The 16,732-nt window shown below is 42.7% G+C and overlaps 1 protein-coding gene across 1 annotated transcript in view; it reads left to right on the forward strand.

Annotated features, from left to right (window-relative positions):
* The window catches only part of LOC115406113 (gastrula zinc finger protein XlCGF71.1-like), a 143,270-nt gene that overhangs the window by 52,937 nt on the left and 73,601 nt on the right, over window positions 1-16,732 (forward strand). The window lies entirely within an intron of this gene.

Consider the following 16,732-nt stretch of genomic DNA (forward strand, 5'->3'; position numbering starts at 1 on the left):
CAGGGAGAACCAGAACCTCCACAGATCAAAGAGGAACCAGAAGAACCAGAACCTCCACAGATCAAAGAGGAACCGCAAGAACCAGAACCTCCACAGATCAAAGAGGAACCAGAAGAACCAGAATCTCCACAGATCAAAGAGGAACCAGAAGAACCAGAACCTCCACAGATCAAAGAGGAACCAGAAGAACCAGAACCTCCACACATCAAAGAGGAACCAGAAGAACCAGAACCTCCACACATCAAAGAGGAACCAGAAGAACCAGAACCTCCACAGACTGATGAACTGGGTATCAGCCAGGTGGCAGAGCAACTTCCACTGAAGTTTGAAAGTATTGAGGAGCAAAGTTACCTGAGTGAACCAGAAGAAGTACCGGACACTAATCAGTTCCTCTTTCATGACTCTGAAGTCCATGATGTGAAGAAACATAACTTAGAATCAAAGATAAATACAGAGCTTAAAAAAATCAGCATATTTCATGGTGGGTGTGTGGAAAACTTTCCTGTGACAAAGAAGCAGGCTGAATGTGAGGAAACATGTGGTGAAACGCTCCGTAAAAAATGTAAAAAATATCAAAACTTAGAAACTGTCACTGATAAGAAGAATGTTTGTGAAATCTGTGGTAAAAGTTACAACCGAAAGAATGATTTGTTGGTCCACATGAGAACTCACACAGGGGAGAGGCCATATCCTTGTGAAATATGTGGGAAAAGTTTCAGGCAACGTTCTCATTTTTCGGTCCACATGAGAACTCACACAGGTGAGAAGCGGTATCCCTGTGAAACATGTGGGAAAAGTTACTCAGCACATTATGATTTATTGCGCCACATAAGAACTCACACCGGTGAGAAGCCATATTCCTGTGAAATATGTGGGAAACATTTTCGTCAGCATTGTCATTTTTTGGTCCACATGAGAACCCACACAGGTGAGAAGCCATATTCTTGTGAGATTTGTGGGAAAAACTTTAATGTCCAGTGTAGTTTGAAAACTCACATGCGAACTCACACAGGTGAGAAGCCATATTCTTGTGAAACATGTGCGAAAAGATTCAGTGGACGGAGTAATTTATTGGTCCACATGCGAACTCACACAGGTGAGAAGCCATATTTTTGTGAAACATGTGGGAAAAGATTTGGTGGACGGAGTAATTTATCGGTCCACATGAGAACTCACACATCTGAGAAGCCACATTCTTGTGAAACATGTGGGAAAAGTTACTCTCGATACAGTCATTTTTTGGCCCACAAGAGAACTCACACAGGTGAGACGCCTTATTCTTGTGGAAAATGTGAAAAAAGTTTCAGTCTTCGATGTTATTTGTTGGCCCACATGAGAACTCACACAGGTGAGTAGCCGTATTCTTGTGAAACGTGGGACAGGTTTCAGTGAGCAATCTGGTTTTGAGTCTCCAGACTGCTCATAAAGGCTCTGAGAGTGTAAAGGTCACAAACCCTGCTTCCCCCCAGTGTCAAGGGATAAAATTGTTCGCTTTCAACCTAGAAATCTGAAAATTTAGTATGTTGTTCTGACTTCCCTCAGGATCACATCTGTGTTGGTTTGACTCCAGTAAGTCCTTTCTGCTGCCCGTACAGGGCGGAGCAATGTCCAGTTAACACAATCAATTAAGGATCGTTATTTGGCGAAATTGGCTCTAATTAGGATGAGCTTTGTGGGCTGTGTTCACACCTCTGCCTGAAAGTTATTTGTCGAATTTTGAAGCCCTACCTCCTTCCTGAAGCTTCTAAAATACTAATTATGTTGTACTGTTGATACGATGCTGGGATTGAATAGAGGAAAGCTGGAGTCATAAAGCTTTTTGAAAAGGAATCTGATCAAGTTGAAAAGCGACCGATGTTCAGAGTTTAAAGAAAATTTTGGATGCTTACTGTTCAGTCTATAGATGCAGGTGTGTATATGTGTTCTTGGAGTTCTCCTTTGCCCCCACTGTAGAGAACAAATCTTGACACTGCAATAAATACAAAGAAGATTCAACGACAACATGACGGTAGAGGACAATGAGCTGCAGTAGGCTTCACTTCCTCACTGTGTTTACATGAACACTATATATGATTACTATAAATGACCTTCATATGGTCAGATATTATAGATATAGTAGCCTATATGAGGAATTTGTTTTGTTTGAGGTACAAACAGACAAAAGAAAGAACAGATTTAAAAAGCACAAGTATAAAATCTAAATTGGAGGAATTAATACATTAAAGGTTGTATAGAGGATTTTCCACGGAGGGAGAAATCCAGTGACAGTTAGTCCTTTTTGAAATGCTGCGCATGCGTGACCCACACTCCCTCTCCGGAGGACCGCCTCCTCCTTACGCAGAAAGTAGCAAGTAGCAAGTAGCAACTTAGCATCATAGCGCTAACACATAGCTACCAACGTGTCCTTTTGAACAACACAAAACACAGCGAATATGAGTAAAATCCTGTACTTGCGCCAAACTCTGTCCCTGACCCGTCCCTGCTCTCGGGTGGATCAGAGGAGGACGGGGAGGTTTGTGTGGAGCTGCAGGACTGGAGCAGACTCACGCTCGGAGCTCACAGCGGGTCTGTGTGCGCTGCAGCCGGCAGACGTGAACAACCCCCCCCCACTCTCCGGACTTTTTCATACAAGTCTTGTTTTAAGATTAAACATACATTTTCGCCAAATGGCAGCACGTTGTAGCTATGATTAAGAAAAATTGTCTCTAGTCTACATGTGAAAAGGTGTTGATTGCGGCAGCAGAGCTTTAGCATGGGGGGAGTGGGGTGGAGCGCATGGGGGAGTGTTGTGCCGACAACAGGAGGGGGGTACGTAAAGTGCGTAGGAGCATGACAGTTACGCTAAAAATGTAGAGAGGTTGATTGACACGTTAGAAAACCAATAGATAACGAGGCTACCTCGTTATTGATTGGCTAAAGTAATATTGATTTTACAACCTCCAGAGTTGATTAATTTTTATTTTATTTTTTTTGATCATGATAAAAACAAGGCTGCTGCAGCTTAGTAACGCCATTTTTTAGCTTTAATTCATTTTTGTTCGTAATAAAGATCTTCTATACAACCTTTAATGGATATGGGGGCTGAAGATTGTCCATAGTGCGTTGTCCGTTAATGGGGGGGGGGGTTGTCATTCTTAGAAAACTTAGATGAATTTGAATTAGAACTTTTAACACCTTATTTTTCTTGAAGTTCCCATATGTATGTTTTCAGTTCATGTCATTAACTTCATCTATCAGATTAAAGTACCAATATTAACCTTGCTGTTCTCGTCATTATCTTTGCTCTGGTGGTGTTATTTCTTATGGCTTTATCAAAAGACCATGGTTATTCTCCTTTATTGAATGTATCTTGGAGTTAAACCTCCATTAAAGCAGTCAGTAGTTTTTCCAGTCAGTTGTTCTCCAGGCTGCTTTAAAAACAGGTTGAGACTGGAAAAAGTATTACCATCTCTAATTCATTCCGACCCTGGTAGGTTTTGTTAAAGGGAGGTGTTCCTCCGACAATCTTCAGAGGTTACTTAATCTGATGTGGCAAAATTATGATAAAGATGTACCAGTAGCTGCCTTCTCTCTTGATGCAGAGAAGGCATTTAATCGAGTAGAGTGGAAGTTTTTATTGTATGTGTTGGAAAAATTTGGTTTTGTGAAGGAATTTTTGAGTTGGATTTATGCAAAACCAAGTACAGCGGTGATTAGATGGACATCACAGTTTTTTAGGCTGTTTCGGGGTACAAAGCAGGAGGATCCAATGTCTCCTATCCTGTTTACCTTTGTTATACAATCTCTAGCTGCTGCAATACGGAAAGAGACGAGTATTAAAGGGGTTCTTGCAGGAGGAAGAGAACATAAGCTCTTCTTCTATGCTGATGACATTTTGTGTTTGGTTTCAGATCCTGTATCCTCTACCCAGGCTCTTCTGGACAAGATTGATTTATTTTCCCAAATTTCTGGCTATAAGATCAATGGCATAAATCAGAAGCTATTGCTGTGTCTAAAACTTGTCATCCAGCGATGGTGGCTGCGGGTAATTTGAAGTGGCTCTCCTCTGGCATGAAGTATTTGGGTGTAAAATTGTGTGCAAACCTATCAGCTATAATCCATATTAATATGATTCCTCTTCTTAGTAAGATCAAGAATAGCCTAGAAAAGTCTGAATTTAACATTGTGGGGTAAGGTTACTACTATAAAAATGGTTATGCACCACCATTTAATTATTTGTCAATGGTGCTTCCGATCTCAATTCCTGGAGAATACTTTAAACAGCATAATGAAATCGTTAAAGGACCTATATCATGCAAAATCCACTTTTTTAAGGTTTTAAAAATGCCACAAAGTTGATTTCCCTTTAAAACCACCCCCAAAATGTTATTTGCCTTCATCCACGCATGTCTGAGTAATCTCTTTCAGTCTGCTGCTCTTCACAGCAGCCCCTCCCTTCGGGTAGAAAACAGCTCGTTTGAAACTCTTCAAACCTAAGTACTCACAAAAGTTGAACTCCTCCCCACCACTTTTCTCCCATCCCACCCCTGCGCAGACAACATGCACACTTTCCTCTGACCAGCACGCAGCTGATAGGCCGCAAGGTGAATCCCAGAAAGTGCTTCAGAAATCAAATTTCGCTCCACTGTTGTGAATCTACAGGATATTTCTGCCATAAAAATACATACATATAACTTACTAAAACCGTGTTGTTCAGCGCACCAATCATGATATGATTCGTATTATCCACTGAGGAGACCCCCCCCCCCCCCCCCCCCCCACAGGCCCTCGGCAATCAGCGTTGCCGCTTTTTATATCTCCGATTATGAAGATAAACTTTAACCATCGTCTGAAAGCAACAATCAAGCAAGAGCAAGAGTCTGAAGGGTCTGCGCTTGGTGAGTTTTTAACAGGAAAATAAATTGTCTTTGCGTTTAGAGAAGCTAAAGCTAAAGAGCTAAAACTAACTTTAAGAGAAGCTAACGTATGCTGTATTTGTTTTGAAGCTTTGATTGGTTGAAGTAGCTGTCAGTCAAAGTCCACAGGGGGAGAGGCGGGATTTTCAGTGAACCAGACCGTTTTCTCTTCTGGGTTTCAGAATTAGCCCCCGAAAATATTTTATTTAACACAAAATGACTTTTCCTTAGAGCCAAAAATAAACTATTACCATGCTAATGCCAATAATGGGGTTTGGACGAGCTAAAAAAGCATGATACATTTAAAGGACTGTCTGTGGAATGGAAAAAAGGCAAAGATTAAATCGCAGAAGCTTTATGTAACAAGAAGAGATGGTGGACTTTTACTCCCAAATGTTGAACTTTATAATATAGCCTTTGAGATGAGTAAACTTACAAAATATTGTAAAACCAAAGATACCAACTCAGGGTGGATGAGTATTGAAGAATAGTATACCGCCCCCTTCAGTCCATTGAATGTTTTATCACAAAAAAATCTTATTTGGAAACCAGGAGACCAATCCAATGCTACAACACTCTAAAGGTATTTGGACAAAATTTCATAAATTCTTCAAAATTTCACCTCATAAGCAGCTATATTCTTCACTTTGGAATAATCCGACCATTAAGGTTGGGGGTAAAGTTTGGGATTCCTGGCTGTCTAAGGGCATTACTAAAATAACAGATTTAGTTGATGATACAATACTGAAATCATATCAAGATCTTCAAAATCAGTTCAGCCTAAAAAAAACTGACTTCTGGAGATTTTTACAAATGCAAAAAAGTTTTAGAAATGTTCTTAAGCAACTGCCTCAGCAGGACAATGTTGTGCAGACTTATTTTAAATTACCTCGAAGGTGTCAGTCAGCTTCTATGTTTTATAAAATGGCGTCTACAACTATGTATGATAAAAGTGAGAGTCTGAGGCTGATTTGGCAAAAGGATCTAGAAGTGAACATGGAGCAGGATTCTTGGTTTAAAATAATTTCCACCATGGGCTGGTTTACTAGAGAAGCACGAGGAAAGCTCACACATTATAAAATACTTTATCGATTTTACTACACACCTTCACGTCTTTATAAAATGGGCATCCTTCAGAATAACCTTTGTCTGAACTGCTGTAGTGAGGAAGGTACATTTCTTCATGCCATGTGGGCTTGTCCTGTAATTAAACCTTTTTGGAAAAAAATAATCAAAACAATGGAACAATGGCTAGGAACATCTGTGCCAGAATCTGCACAGCTTTGTCTTTTAGGAGATAGATCATGTTTACACAATGTTTCAAAGGGCGCAGTGGCTTTGGCTTCAACGGGTTTCACCTTGGCTGCTCAAGTTATTCTTCATGGCCAGAGGAGTCAAGATGGGCCTGAGTATCAAGAATGGGTGAAGTCCATGACTGATGTGACATCATATGAGTTATTTATTGGTGGCGAAATTACAAAACCGGAGAGAGCATTATCTGGAGGTATGGGATTTGTTTCGGTGTTATTTAAAGGGTCATATGCGTTAAAGCTATAGTGCGTAACTTTTAAATGTCTATGAACGTCCGTTTTAGCCAAGCCACTACTAGTGGAGATGACAAAATGCAGATTAAGCCGATTGGCTCCTCTAACATGTCGCGGGATTTTTCAGTATATATAATTATTGCTTTGCGTGTCGACCGGCGACATTCCCGCGCTGGCGCGCAGGAAATTACGCATTTTACGTCACAACAAGAAGGGAGGGGGAGGACGCGTGGAGGGTCTCATAGCAACAGGCTCAGCTCACAGTGTCAGGCAGACCGAGGAAGCCACATGCGACTTCAGGGTTCAGTCCGGGCGCCCCGCCCGCGCTAAGTTTTGCAGCACCCGGACAACGGAGAGGGGAAAAAAAAAAAAAAAACTCTCAGACAGCGAACACCGGCAGCATTAGCAGCATTAGCGGCGTTAGCAGCCAGCAGCGTTAGCAGCAACACCACACGCTACCCCCCACCCCGCCGCCAAACTCTTTTCCTGTAGGAAACACTGTACTTTGTGTGTAACACTTCGTTTTTCATCAAGAAGCAGCTACTGGAGACCAACGGACAACAAATGATTTCTGCTGACTACCACTGGGTCTTTTCATCCACTAACCTGTCAGTTACAAATTAGCAGGCACCTTGTCTCCCGTTTTAATAAGCTATTTACATTTCTGTGGCAAAAAAAAAGAAAACAATAATTACCTCTTCGAAAGAATCCATCTTTTTTTTCACCAGCTGTCCTTATTCACGCAGAATAAAAACCGTTTCCAACTGTGATTTGCGCTGTGGAAATGCGAATCACCGTGGCAGATTGGGGGGAGGGGGGGCACTGGGGACACCCGAGCTACTTCATATGGAAGCGCCGGCTTTATTGTTGTAATAACGTAGAATTCCGCTAGAGGGCGACCGAAGTTACGCACTATAGCTTTAAGTCTTCCCTTGTATTTTTAATTTTTTTTTTTCTGATTGTGTCAATGACTGCTGCAATCTGTAGTCGGTAGTTTGTTTGGCCTGTTTTTTTTCTGTTTTGTTTTGTGTTTTTTTTGTTTGTTTTTGTGAAAAATCAATAAAAAAAATTGAATAACAAAAAAAAAACAGGTTGAGACTAACAATAATGTTAGGCACAAACTTCTGTATTTATCAGATGTGTGAATGACAGAGCAGCTTCAGTAATGTGTGAAAGAACTCCAAACAGCAACAACAACCTAGTGCCTGCAGTTGACATGTTTTTTCATGGCCTCTCCACAGACTCAGCTGTGCTGCTCATCCCACAAGTGCACGTTCCTTTCAGCCAGAGCTCCGATGAAAAGGTTCAGATCAAAACATATTCATGTGTTAGAATGGACAAGACAAAGTCCAGACCTTCATCCAACTTAAAATCTCTGACTTGACTTGAACATTTCTGTTTCCACACACTTTCCATCCAACCTGACTGAGCTTGAGCTGCTTTGGAAGGAAGAATGTCAGTGTGTAGACGTGTAAAGCTGGTAGAGACGTAGCCCAAAACACTGGCAGAAAACTAAAGAACTGATCATGGACTTCAGGAGGATCAGACAGGACCCCACACCCCTCCTCGTGAATGGAGAACAGGTGGAGACTGTCACCACTTTTGTTTCTGCACACCCACAACTCCGGAGACCACTCCTGGTCTGACAGCATCAGGGCCCTGGTCAAAAGAGCTCAGCAGCGGCTACACTTCCTACGTGTCCTCAGGAAGAACAACCTGCTGCTGGCCTTCTATCACTCCTCTGTGGAGATTGTACTGACGTACTGTCTGAGGGTGTGGTGCGCAGGCTCCACAGCTGAGGACAGGAAGGCAGTGCAGAGGATCATTCACACTGCCCAAAAGATCATCGGCTGCCCTTCTGCCCAGCCTGGAACACATCTCACATCCTGCTGCCTCAGGAGGACCAAAGCCATCACGGGAGACCCCTCACACCCTGCCCACCCCCTGTTTGACCTTCTGCCCTCTGGGAGATGCTACAGGTCGATGAAATCACACACTAGCCGACTGACACAGCTTCTTGCTGTGGGCCAGCTTCAGTTTTTCTGTTTTGTCCCTCATGTTTGTCTCTAGTCTCTCCTGTCCTTGACCTTTTTACTGAGGTGAATTGTAGCTCTACATGAGCACCCATAAAATTTTGTTGTACAGCCCTGTGCAATGACAATAAAGTCTATTCTATTCTATTCTATTCTATTCTATTCTATTCTATTCTATTCTATTCTATTCTATTCCTTTAAAAGAAACACATTAAACTTAAGTGGCTCTTAAAACCAGTCTGATGAAAATGCCAGCTGATTTTAACAGGTATAATCAGAGATCAAATATTAGAGAGACATAATAAGCTTCTCTTAATAAATACAGCTGTGGAAAATTTGTTACCGCGATGAGATAAGCTGCTCTGATTTGATCATTTCACACATACGGGCATCGTCCTTCCGTTATGTTTTTTGTTTTTTATTTTTTTGGTAGAGGATCCGGAAAATATATTTTTAAGTTATAATTTTAATGACATTTCTTTGTGAAAGTGTGACAAAGTTATAATGGTTCAAAGTTGAAGGAGCTGAAAAGTCATTTGAAGAATGTTTCCATCCACTCTCATGTTAAAAATTTTTTTTTTTTAAAGTTGAAATACAAAAAACTCCAGTTTTTTAAATGAATTAATAGCACTTTCGTGGCCGTGCAGTGATCAGCACTCTTGCCTTGTCAAGCAGATTCACTTCAGATCACATTGTAGAACCACAGGAAATGATTCATATGATTCCTTTCTTGCCACAATTATTCACATCATTCTTTTGTTGCCACAGTGTGTGTCAGAAGACAAACCACAGCAGTGTGATGGGGTGGGGCTCCCTCTAGTGGAGGATTGTGTTGTCTTTGCTCCAAAGGTTTTAGTCCACAGATTGTGTGTTTCCTGTCACTGTGGGCCTCACAGCACAGTAGTACACAGCAGAGTCAGACACTGCAGCAGAGGAGATGATCAGATGGATTTGTTTCTCTGTCACGTTGATGATCTTCAGTCCTGGAACTGGATTATTTAACACTGATTCTGATCCTAAGTGAGAGATGAGAAACTGTGGAGGTTTTCCTGGATATTGTTGATACCAGGAGAAAAAAATCTCCGGGTGAATTATTTTGGTACTCATAGAACAGAGAAACATTGCTGCCTGACAAACTGAGCTCTTCATCCTTGGTTGGTTTGAGGTCTTCACAGATGACGTCTGCGGGGAAATAAAGACAAATTAGTTTTGGTTTTCTGGATATTTAACATTAGGCATCGTTGACTAAATGATGAGATGTGAATCCAGCTGTCAGTGAATAGAAGAGGAAGAGATGAATTGTCGACTTACCAGTGAATGTATGGAGGAGCAGCAGTGACACTAAAAGCATCATGTTCAACTAAAAGTGCTCAGTGATCCTCAAAGTAAATTTTGTAAAGTGTGTGTGGTTTCTCATGGTGACAGTCAGGTTTCTCTGTTTGGACAGGAAGTCCCTCCTCCTCATCATGTCACAGTGACATATGTGAGAGCAGCAGGTTGGATCTTCATCTCCCAGCACTTGTTCCTTTTTCTGTCTTATAATGGCCAGTTATTTTACCATCAAGCTTTTATCCTGAGCAGCTCTGACCTGACAGACAAGATGCTGAATGAGAAACATGAGAGACAAACTATGAAAAACCCTGATGGTTTGTGTATTTTAGATAGTTTCATCCATACTGGTCTGAATTGTTGTAAAATGTGCCAAATGTGTGTAAACAGGGAACCAATTTGACTGAAAAAGTCAGAAACTAAATAAATTTACTAGATTGTTAATAAATGGTGTTGTGCATTAACATTACATTCTATGTAAGTTTCTAACTTTGACAGTGATCGGTTTGTTATGGTTCCCCAAATGATTCCTGGAATAGGTCTGGAGAATTTACAGATGATCAGAAATTCCACGTGTTGTCTGTCATTGAAATCATTCAATTAAAAGCTTCTGTCTCAAAGGTGATGATTATTAAACTGAAAGTTATAAAACACACAGGACAGTCCGTTCATGAAAGAGCTGCAACTGATTGAGGTGAGGCTGATAACCTGCAGTTCCCTCTGTGTCCACTAGGTGTCAGTATGAAGCTGAACGCTGTTTGTGATCCTCCGGAAACAGTGAGAGAAGAAGCAGCTTAGGAGGCTGTCTGAAGCTGTGTTGTCGCGTGACTCGTTTCTCACAGAGGAAATATTTCATCTCGTGCAGCAACAATGAGTTCAGTTCAGGCTTTGAGAGAGTTTATCAAGCAACGACTAACTGCTGCTGCTGGAGAAATGTGAACAAACTGTGGTTCAGTAAGAAGTGGAAACCTCCAATCAAGTCTCACAGAACAGGTTAGTAAAAGTGTGAATGAAGACATGAATGTGAGTGGTGGAGGATTGTTCCATTTGTTTAGAAGCCAGCAGACAGAAATGAGGCTGCAGCTGCAGTTGTTGTTCAAAGTGAAACAACAGGAGTGATTTGAAAGCAGAAAGCTTCAGCATTAAACAGCATGTGTGTCAGAAAGAGTGGAAACGGTGCTTGAGCTGTTAGAAAACAGAAGAAGTGATTTATTGCCACTCAGTCTGGGCTAACATGCTAACGTTACTGTGGTTTGTGCAGCTTTTAAGGCTGGATTCTACTTTGTGCGTGAACGTGAGGCGCGGAACGTGCACGAGAGAAGGTGTGTGTCTTTGTTCCTCGTCGCGCGTCTGCTCCCAAACTGCAGGGGGCAGTGTATCGCAAACACACGTGTAGCACAGTGCTAAAGTAGAGTAGAAGAAGTAGCTCTTCTTCTTCTACTGCTCAACATCAGCGGGTGATCCTGTGAATGGAGACTAGTGGAGGGAGGTGGTATAGCAGGACAAAACAACTTGTTGCACATTGAGCGTCTGAGCAACGCACAAGCAACTGGGACTGCAAGTTTAGCTTGAAATGACTTGAAGTCCTTCTTCCTGACACCACAGAAATTTGTACCCTGACAGGAGAATGAGCTTAGAAAATGTCTGCTGAAGAGGAGAGAAGAACATACAGGACTGCACTGAAATGAAAACTAGAAACACTTTTTTGTCAAAAACTGTGAAAAGGGAAATAAAATATCAAGAAAAAATGTTTTAAAAACTTGTATCTGTGTTTGATTTCTACATGAGACATCAACTACCGTCCATCTGGCTGAACATTCTGATAGAGTAGTTGGTAAATTTTAAATTTGATTGCTTCCTTTTATTTTTCGGGGATATTTTCCAGCATATCAGCAACAGCAGAGCCACATCTTGTGTTTTCAGTCTCCCTGTTGGTGACTTTCTGCTCTTCTGTGTTTCTAGTCTCTTTGATATTAAAGCAGAACTATGCAACTTTTTTACCTCAATGTGTTTCAGAATCCCTGTGGGGGTAAACAAAGACTTGTCACGGTGATTCACCTGTCCCTTCACTCCCCCCGGGGTCTGTGTCCTGAAAACAGCACTTGCAATTTCAGAGGAGCGGACCCGACGACATCTCGCGAGAACAAACCTGCTTTACGGCACTCATGCGAGATTACAAGTATAAAAGCTGTTGGAGTGCGATATCTGTCACTGTGTTGCAATAGACGATCTTTGCATGATGTGTTGATTGGTTCTAATTTCCGTTTGGTAACTGAAAAATAAAGAGGAGTGGCACCTCCTCTCGTAGAAGTGAATGCGAGTGAGTTCGCACCACTGAGCTGAAAGCAGCAGATCTCCGAGTGTGTTTGTTTTTCCAATAAGTTTGAGTGTGCGAGGCAGGCATGTCTACGACAGAGGGAGCAACCGGAGGAAGTTCCCGGGCAGCACGTAAAACAAACATGAAACCCTCGCTAGCGTTAGCAACGCCACCTTTAGGTGCTCACGGAAGGCAGAACCAAAAAGACAGAAAAAAATTTTGTCTAACGAGCGGAAAAAAAGGAAACAGGAGTGGGACGCTCTCTGCACGCGGGGGCGGGGGTGGGGGAGGGGGGGTGATGCGGAGGATGTTTACGACAGTGAACTTTCACAGGAGACCAGTAGGGGGAGCGCTAAAGTAAATCTTGCATAGTTCTGCTTTAAATCTTCAGTCGTCCTCTTCAGCTCTGCTGTTTGTGATAGGGGTGTCCCGATCCGATAATGATATCGGATATCGGTCCGATATCAGCCAAAAAACGAGTATCGGATTTTATCGGATTGCATCTAAAATCTCCGATATAGCACTTCTGACAGTAAAAAATAACTGAAGTGGACTTGAATTGTTTGCACTTTAAAAGTATTTATTTTAATTGGAATTATTTAGGTTATTTTTAAGCGTCTGCAGATATTATGTTGAAGGTTAAAATTTTTGTAACCAATTTGTTAATAATAAATGGGTCAGTTTTTCTCATACCTACTGTTGCTGACTGTTGTTCTCTGTGTAACATCACTTGATCAAGCCTTTTCCAACATTCCACATTAAAAAATAAGTAATACAGTATGTATGATTTGCGCTGATATCGTATCGGACCAATATTGGTACCGGCCAAAACTCAAGGTTGCAATATCGGTATCGTATCGGAAGTGAAAAAGTTGTATCGGGACATCCCTAGTTTGTGATATGCATTGTTGATATTTTTTGTGAAGGATTTGGAGGTGTGTGAAGCATAAATTATCCTCTTCAGAAGGACTGTGTGAGGGGCTGTATCTACTAAAATTACATAATTTATCTGCATGGAGATGCACAAACCTCACAGATGGGTGAAGCTTGACGGTTCGTGTTTATAACAGAAACATTTTGGAAAATCTTCTGGAAGTGCCTCGGGTTTAATAGTGTGAGAAGAACACTGTCCGTCTGCTGAATTTTTGTTCACCTTTGTCACTTCACTCTGAAGCTGATGCTGCATCCAGACAGTTTTCTCATTGATTCTTTAAAGCCCACTACTGTCAGTCTTCTTGAAATAAGCAGACTTTTTGTTTGTAAATGTTTGTATTTTAAATGCAGTCTGTCCTGTCTCATCCATCCATCAGTGTAAAATCTTCCCTTCCATCACATCAGTGACTTTTGTCTTGTTTCCCTCCAGAGAATCCACAGCAACACAGCAGAAGACGAGTTCCAGTGTGGAGCAGGAGGAACATGAAGCTCCACACATGAAAGAGGAGGAAGACTTTGTTGAGGTGACTGTTCCTGATGGTGAAAGTGACAATTCCCACCACTGTTTGAGAGACTTCAGCAGCCAGAGACGAACTGCTGCTGCTGTGGAAATATTCAGCGCGTTTGAAGAAACTGTGGTCCAGTACGAGATGGAGGCTGATGGTCAGCGCAGACACAGAACAGGTATGGAAACATGTGAATGAACACATGAATGTGACTGGTGGAGGATCTCCATGGTTCTGGCTATTTGTGGTTTATCCACCACAGACAGAAGCAGTTTGTGGCTGTTATGCTTTCAGTCTCTTTTTTCGCCAGGCTGGTCACTCCAGATTGGTCTTAATCAGTCTCGTGTCCTCACTGGCAGACACGCCCCCAGGCGCCATTTTGGGTGTATCGTTGATGTACATAAAACAGAGTAGTGAGCTAGTGGCATAGTGAGATTTTAACCTGTACCCAGTCGTCCTTCTGGAGAAGAATAAGATTGAGAGGACACTGTACAGGGAAAAACTTATTAAGGAGGCCAGGGATCGGTATTAAACAAGGACTTGGTCCCACCTCTGGTATTTGGCTAAATTGTCGACAATAACATTGATCTGTAAGCCCTCAAAACTGAAGACTGGCGCTCCGACGCCACATTACTGCCTTCAACTTCATTACTGGGTATAACAAACTCCCTGGTTTAAGCTCTGCCGGTCAACCACCCCCCCCCCCCCCCCCCCACCCCCCCCCGGCAAAGCTGTCAGCTGGCCTGCTTGTCATGTTGCGCATGCGTTAAACTGCATTAAAAATTTTAATGAGATTGATTACATAAATTAACGCCATTAACTCGTTATTTTTGACAGCCCTAAAACTGACAGATATAAATCAAATATAAATATAATTTACATAAAGATCTAAGACAGATATAATGAAATAACAGATATAAAGATATACATTAGCATATACAAAGAGATAATTAAGATATACGTTTAAAACGTACAGATATGTATACTATAGTAATAACAGATGGTTTAAACACTTGAGACCGATACGTATGTACAGTATAATAACAGATATAAGTTAGTTATAATTCAAATATACATTTAAGACGGACAGTGAGTGGGTGAGAGAGTGATGATTGCGCATGATAAAAATTAAGGTACAGATTATCCTGACATATGAGAGATTGTGTGATGTGTGTTGTGTCTAGTTGGAGCAGTGCTGGTTGTAAAGTCTGATGGCAGCAGGGAGGAAGGATCTGCGGTAACGCTCCCTCACACACCTGGGGTGTTGCAACCTGTCACTCACAGAGCTCTCCAGGCCCCTCAGGGTGTCCTGCATGGGGTGGGAGACCCTGTCCAGTAGGGATGCTAGCTTCGCTAACACCCTCCTTTCTCCCACCACCCCCACTGGGTCCAGTGGACACCCCAGGACAGAGCTGGCCTTCTTGATCACCCGATCAAGCTTCCTCCTGTCAGCAGCTGAGATGCTGCTGCCCCAGCAGACCACTCGGTAGAAAATGGCTGAGGCCACCACAGAGTTATAGAAGGTCTTCAGGAGTGGCCCCTGCACCCCAAAAGACCTCAGCCTCCTGAGCAGATAGAGTCTGCTGTAGACCGCGTTGCTGTGGTCTGACCAGTCCAGTTTATTGTTGAGGTGAACACCCAGGAATTCGTATGAGTCCACTCTCTCAATGTCCCTGCCCTGGATGTTCAACGGTGTTGGGGTTTGTAACGGCGCCTACGGAAATCCACCACCAACTCTTTGGTCTTTCCAGAGTTAATTTGGAGGCAGTTCTGCTGGCACCAGTCCACAAAGTTCTGGATCAGTCCTCTGTACTCCCGATCGTCATCATTTGAGATGAGACCAACGATCGCAGAGTCATCAGAGAACTTCTGCAGGTGACAGTGGGCCGAGTTGAACATGAAGTCTGCAAGTTGTCATCAACCTTTTTGCCATTTCGTACATGTGGCTTAGTATTTCAACCTTTCACACAACACAAGTGTCCCATTTTATCACAGGTAAAGGCACAAAGACGATACCCACTACTGACTTGTTTGCAAGTCGCCACCCAAAAAAGGTCGATTTGACCCACAATGCACTGCGACTGTTACGTCGCCCGACAACGACCGATCACTGCTTGTGTATAAATGATAGACAAAACTTACGTGACGTCGCTCATAGCATTCTGAAATCTCATCAGGTTGATTTGAGCAGGACGACTCCACATTGAACGTTAGAAAACCGGATGTACGAGGGGGGACCCAAAAGTTCCCGGACTGTGGTTGTTAAAAAAAAAAAAAAAAAAAAAAAGCAAGAAAGTTTTCAGACTTTTGGTCATTTTATGTCGCTATAGCATAGCCTTAACCATAACTGTGAAAAAATTTTAACTCCCAAAGACGCACAGGCAGCTCACAGGCAGTGTTTATGTTACTACAGTCCTGCTCCCTTCTTCGAAAAACCCCGAAAATGGCGGAACCCAATTTTGCTTTCTACTGGGAAAAACGGCAACAGAAACACTCACCATGATCCACACCGCGTACAAAGATGAGGCTCTAGGGAGAACACAGGTCTATGGGCGCTTTAAGAGTGGTCAGATGTCCATCGAAGACTCGCCTCGCTCCCGTCGACCCTCCACCTCCCGCACAGAGGAAAATGTTCCCAAAATCGAAGCTGATCTGCTTTTTTGACGTCAAAGGGATGGTCCACAGCGAGTTTGTGCTGCCGGGGCAAACCGTCAACCAGGACTTTTACCTCCAAGTGCTGCGGCGGCTCCGGGAGGCGGTCAGGCTGAAGCGGCCTGCGCTGTGGGACACTGGGGTCTGGTGGCTCCATCATGACAACGCGCCAGCGCACAGGGCTCTACGCGTAAAACAGTTCCTGGTGAAAAACGGCATGGCCCTGCTGCCCCATCCGCCGTATTCCTCCGATTTAGCACCTTGCGACTTCTGTCTCTTCCCAAGAATGAAAAAGGAACTGAAGGGGTGGAGATTTGATGATGAGGAAGAGGTGCAGAAAAAATCGAAGAACGCTCTTAAAGCGATCATTACGCATGAGTTTGCCGACTGCTTTGATCAATGGAAATCCCGGCTGCAGCGCTGTATTCAAGCCGAAGGACAGTACTTTGAAGGTGACAGTGTTGATTGAATGTGAAATTAAAAAAATAAAAAGTTATAACCACAGTCCGGGGACTTTTGGGTC

The sequence above is a fragment of the Salarias fasciatus genome, chromosome 18, assembly GCF_902148845.1.
Source record: "Salarias fasciatus chromosome 18, fSalaFa1.1, whole genome shotgun sequence".
Classification (NCBI taxonomy): domain Eukaryota; kingdom Metazoa; phylum Chordata; class Actinopteri; order Blenniiformes; family Blenniidae; genus Salarias; species Salarias fasciatus.